The following is a 6,000-nucleotide window of genomic DNA, read 5'->3' as shown; positions in this document are numbered from 1 at the left end:
GTCAAGAAACTCAGAAAGATTGTTATGATAAAGAAATTAGCGACAAAAAACAACAAGATCTTTCTCTGCACAATGAAGAAAACATCAGTTCACTACGGGATGGTACTAGCTGTTATACCTTGTCTTTTTAATTCATTTGTGCCATATCCTTGTTTTCAGGCCTTTCCAAAGCAGTTCATTAATGATTACCTCTCAAACCACCTGTATGGTCAGGAGGCAAGGAAGGTCTTCATACAACACCCACGTTTCAATATTGAAGTGTTCCTGAAGAGGATGAAGGATGGACGGTCAATCATGCACAGGCACTGGCCTAAAGTTGCAAAGACGTTCAACATCAATGAAGGCTCAATATTCGCCTTCCCCTTTAGTAGTTTTCCAGATGAGATTCATCTACCTATGTTCCGTCTATGATGCTAATTTCGAAAGGTTGTAGATGTTGCACGTGAAACTTGGTGCTGGTGCAGTTGTGTAATGGGGTAGGTGAGTGCTGAAGCTATATGATGTTGTACTCTGATGTATTTCAATTATAAAATCCTGCTTCCTTAATATGGAAATGAAATATATTGCGTGCTTAATATGAAATGTCAATTCTATTAATAAATGGATTATTAATAATAGGGCAATTATCCTGCTAATTGGGTTTTTCTATTGCAAACGGTTATTGAGAAAACACCATGGGCGATGACCTCAGGCAACGCACACAGTTTCTAGGAATAAACTATGCTGGATCAATGAACAATCACACACGACATCCTCTTGAAAACTATTTGCGTTAGGCCACCTTGCGCAAAAGTTTACCACATAAAAAGTGTGTGTGATGGACAGCCTTTGCCACAAAGTTTCTTCTACGCACCGTGTGTGATGCATTCAATAACGCAAACGATAAAATTGATAATATCATGTGCAATGGAAAGCTATCACAAACGATTTAATGGGGAAAATTGTGTGTGATGTACCTGTGAACGGAAACCTTTTCCTTGGAGTGACTGTGTGGGAGGTATATACGAACGGATACGTACTTCTTGAATTAATTGTGCGTTGTGTACATACTAACGGAAACGTATTCGTTGGATTGACTGTGTGGAATGTACATACGAACAGAAATGTTTAGCGGGGACTGACTATGTGGGATGTACTTACGACTGGAAATAATTTGGCATGTATAATTGTACTTTTTTTAGCACAACTGTACATATAACCATATTTGATCGCTCGCCGGTCGCACACAACCTCATTTTGCCGAGCGTGTGTGCCAGGAGGACATATACCCGACGGTTTCTGGGTCGTGTGGGAAGGACCACCCTATCGCAGTCACTCACTAGACGACGGTTCAGAATGTCGTTGCGGAAATGGGTTAAAAACCGTTTGTATAGCACCTCGCTGTATCAGTGGGGGATAAACATATGAAGTGTAAATACTGATATTGAGGAATTTGATTGCAAGATATTGAAGAACTCCCCCTGAAGATTTGCATATTGAGGAATTTTCTTTGGACTGCAAATGCACATGGTAGGATAAAATCTTGGGGATCTCCCACTGTATCTTGTAATTCATTCATTGATACCAAGTGTGTCATATCGACTACAGGGGGGTGAATAGGCGATTTTTACAAATTCTTCACTGAGGAAATACTACTTGAGGAATTTTCTAAGTGATGAAATACAAGCAGCGGAATAAGTACTCAGGTGCATGCATAACAAGACAGTAGCATAGTAATCATGATGAAACAAAACATACACAGAGCATAGGTAGCGTGTAAACAGTATAAGCAGGTAGAAGACAATGTGACTAAAGAAATAGGATTGAGGAAATTGAGAAAGTCTTCAGTCAAAGTCTTCAAACAGTAATGATCAATTTCATCAACACATGAGCGAGGAAATGAAAGGGTTGATGAAATGGAACCAGTAGCTCGATGAAGACAGTGATTTGGTAGACCAGTTCCAACTGCTGTGACAGTTGTACGTCTGATTGGAGAGGCTTGGTATTTAAACCAAAGGACACACAATCCTAGGACAAACAGTTCTTACCATATGCTCCTTGAGCTAAGGTCACATAGACCTCGCCCAGTCACTCGTGGTAAGTCTTTAGGTGACTTCCAAACCTTCATAGACCTGGTCACTCGGCGATCCACAATTCCTCTTGGATGCTCTAGACCTTGACACCTAACCGTCTGGAAGATACACAGTCTTCAAAGGTAACAAGCATCGGTTCCACACAGGAACAATCTCTTCAGTGATGCTCAATCACTTTGGGTTGTAGGTGTTGGGTTTTGGGTTATTCCTCACTAATGATTTTCTCTCAAAGTCCTTGGAGGATGGGATGCTCTAAATGACAAGTGTCAATTTCTCTCGGAGCAGCCAACCAGCTAGTGGTTGAGGGGGCGGCTATTTATAGCAGGAGTAGCCCAACATGATAAGACATAAATTCCCCTAATGATATGACCGTTATGTGGATAAGATATTTTGGACAGCTGGCGCGAAGCACATCAACGATCAGAATTTGAGCTCTCAAATTCCTCAGTTCTATCATGTTCCTGACTTGTAGGCAATGCACACTGGTGAATTCCTAAGTCCTCAATCAAAACAAATTCCTCAGAGACCAGAAGATCTTCATCTCTGTCACTGAAGAAATTGACTGAACTGTATGAGATTTCCAAAGGCTTCACTCGAAGGATTGGGTATGTGTAGGCTTTGAGATGAGCATCACTTGGAAATTTTTCCTTAGTATTACTTCAACCCCCTTTAACAATATCGTTTTTCCTATGACTCAAGGAAAATGAAACTACAAAAAAAAGTCTTCACGCTTCGTAGTCCTCGTAACAATATCAATATCTTCAAGGTCACACCAATTTCCTCATTCCCAAAGTCTTCAAGAAAACCAAAGTCTTCAAATGAAGACATTCATTTTTAGGGGTTGACTTTCTTTGGAAATATCAAACTCTTCAGAGACTTATAAAACCGGTGTACACTCATAAACACATTAGTCCCTTAAGCTATAAGTCATAAATACACCAAAATCACGAAGGGGCATTAGATGCACTAACACCCCAGCAGAACTATGTTATGTTCTTTCTCGTTACTTTAACTCTTCAGTACGTACATACTTGTATTTCTTATAGTTCATCTTGTAGTTGGTAGTACTACCACTCGTTTCTTCACATTATATAGGTACTACATATGATATGGCCAACATCATATGGCCAGCAGTTGGCTATACTATTAACCACGCAAAATACTTAAATGACATAAGTAATTCTGAAAAAACTTAAATGAGAGAAGTTTACCCAAAGAATGAAGGAGTTTAGTTGTCAAAGAATTAAATAGGTATGCTAATTTTTTAATAGACTTTAGCCCCCATCTAAGCACGTACTAGCTTTTTTAATAGTAGTATATGCATAATTTGGCGATGAGTGCTCTGTATATGTACCACCTTTTTTCTTTAATTTCATCTTGTTAGTTTTGCTCCACGGCGCAATCCATCGATACTACTACTATACAAAAGTACATTTAAAAGGATAGAGGGCGGGGCAGTCTCACTTGGTCGGTTTCACGAGAGGCGAGGGCCTTTGTGATTTGACGGCTCATTACTGCTGGAAGGTGGGGCCTTGTGATTTCACTGCTCGTATAAATGTAATCGATGACCTGAGGAGGAGCAAAGAACCATGCGGTATACTCAAGTTTTCCACTGGAGTACTACTATGACGGAGGAGCATGAAACACAGCAGCCTAGTGCGATATGGTGATAAAAATGATCTAATTTGCTAGTCATCGATCCCACGTTGCCGCTCATCATTAGCATTGTTCTATGTGTGCCTTGCAGAGAACATAACACATGCGGCGAAACACCGGAAGCAAAAGAAGAAACACAAGAGAAAAAGAAGAAGGAAAATTACCCCCCCCCCCACAAAAAGAAGGAAGACACTGACACAGACACAAGTCTGGGGCGCTGCTCTCTACTTCATGAAGGGTTGCTGGCCGCAGAGTCCTAACGGCTTCTTCATCGCCTCCACGACCTTCATCTCCTCCGGCATCTCCTCCGCCATCTTCTTCATTCTGTCCATGATGTGGGATTTCTTGAGGCGAGCGTTCATCATCTCTGCCATGGCCGCATTACGTACCTTGACAGCAGCCGGGTGCTCGATGCAGAGCTTCGCCAACTCCTCCTTCTATTCCATGACAATGGCGATCAACATCTTCATCGAGGAACTCCTCTTCTCATGCAGTTCTTCCACTTGGTGTTCTCCGCATTCAGCAGGTCGAGCTCGTGGCGGAGCTTCGCCTTGTCCTTGTGAAGTTGCAAGATTTCGCCGGTCGCCTTCTTACCCGAGGCAATGCTCTCCTTCAGCAGCTTCACCAAGTCGGCGGTCAACTCCTCCTGCTTATTGAGCTTAGCGGGCATGTCATCGAGGCTCTCCTTCAGTAGCTCCACCATGTCGTCGGTCAACTCCTTCTGCTTATTGAGCTGAGCGGGCATGTCGTCGAGGGATAACGACTCCAGCACCGCCATCTCGGCATGTTCGCCTCCGCGGCTAGGGCGCTCCTGGGAGCCCTCGCCTACATGTGAGAGATCTTTCGAGGTCTCTGCGAGGCGGGGATCCCTCTCTTATTTTTCGCGGCCTTGGTCGCTGCTCCCTTGTTACTAGTAGTTCTCGACCTAGAGCTCTGCACACCGGCCATGGCAAGGACGGACAAACAAGAAAGACTTATGATGACGAAGGTAGTAGAGTAATTTTCGGCTAGGTAGTTCCTCTTTTTATGACCTACTAGCACTAGTACTAAAACCTGCATAGTGGGTACACCCTCAGGTTTGATATGTAGGTGTGAACAGATTTGCAATTAATTATAGCATGGTAGTACTACTTTGAAAGTGATGGGAACAAGCTAAATACTAATTGATGGTTTTGGTTTCGAGGCCGGAAACGGATCCCGATGAGTTTCCTGGAACACAAATTTCAAGTACTGCTGCTCAAATGTGGTGGCACAAGTCAGTGATGTAACTGGTCGTACATGTCGGACCAAGCCGATGTGCGTCCCTTTGGTGAGACGCGGGTCTGACCGACCGTCTATTGGTGAGACCGATCGTCAAGTATTAAGCAATGGAGACTTCTGGTTGTGGCTTCAGGTGATTGTCACGACCAAGCATTCAAAAACTTGTGATAAATCAATTACCATCTTTTTCCAAATGGCTAAGTATTTGCTCATAAATACAATAAATATAGATGGAGTGATTGTCATGGTTGCAAACCGCCATGGCGTCACAAGTCCACTCCAGCAGCAACCGAGTAGGTCACTGATACGTCTCCAACGTATCTATAATTTTTGATTGTTCCATGCTATTATATTATCTGTTTTGGATGTTTTATATGCATTAATATGCTATTTTATATTATTTTTGGGACTAACTTATTAACCTAGAGCCCAGTGCTAGTTTCGGTTTTTTCATTGTTTTTGAGCTTCACAGAAAAGGAATACCAAACAGAGTCCAAACGGATTAAAACTTTCGCGATGATTTTGCTCGGACCAGAAGACACGCCGGAGACTAGGAGATGAATTCAGAAGAGCCCCGAGGCGGCGGCAAGAGGGAGGGCGCCCCCAGGGGGATAGGGCGCGCCCCCTGCCTTGTCGCCTCCTCGGGACTCCTATGACCTAACCGTTGGCCCTATATATTCACATATATTCCCAAACCACCAGAAGCATCCATGAAAACACTTTTCCACCGACCTTCTATTCCCGTGAGATCCCATCTTGGGGCCTTTTCCGGCATCCCGCCGGAGGGGGATTCGATCACGGAGGGCTTCTACATCAACTCTATTGCCCTTCCGATTTAGCGTGAGTAGTTTACCACAGACCTACGGGTCCATAGCTAGTAGCTAGATGGCTTCTTCTCTCTCTTTGATTCTCAATACCATATTCTCCTCGATGTTCTTGGTGATCTATCCGATATAAACTTCTTTTGCGGTGTCTTTGTCGAGATCCGATGAATTGTGTATTTATGATCAAC

This window comes from Triticum aestivum, chromosome 7D (assembly GCF_018294505.1).
Source record: "Triticum aestivum cultivar Chinese Spring chromosome 7D, IWGSC CS RefSeq v2.1, whole genome shotgun sequence".
Lineage (NCBI taxonomy): Eukaryota > Viridiplantae > Streptophyta > Magnoliopsida > Poales > Poaceae > Triticum > Triticum aestivum.
Note: the sequence above shows the minus strand (reverse complement) of the source record.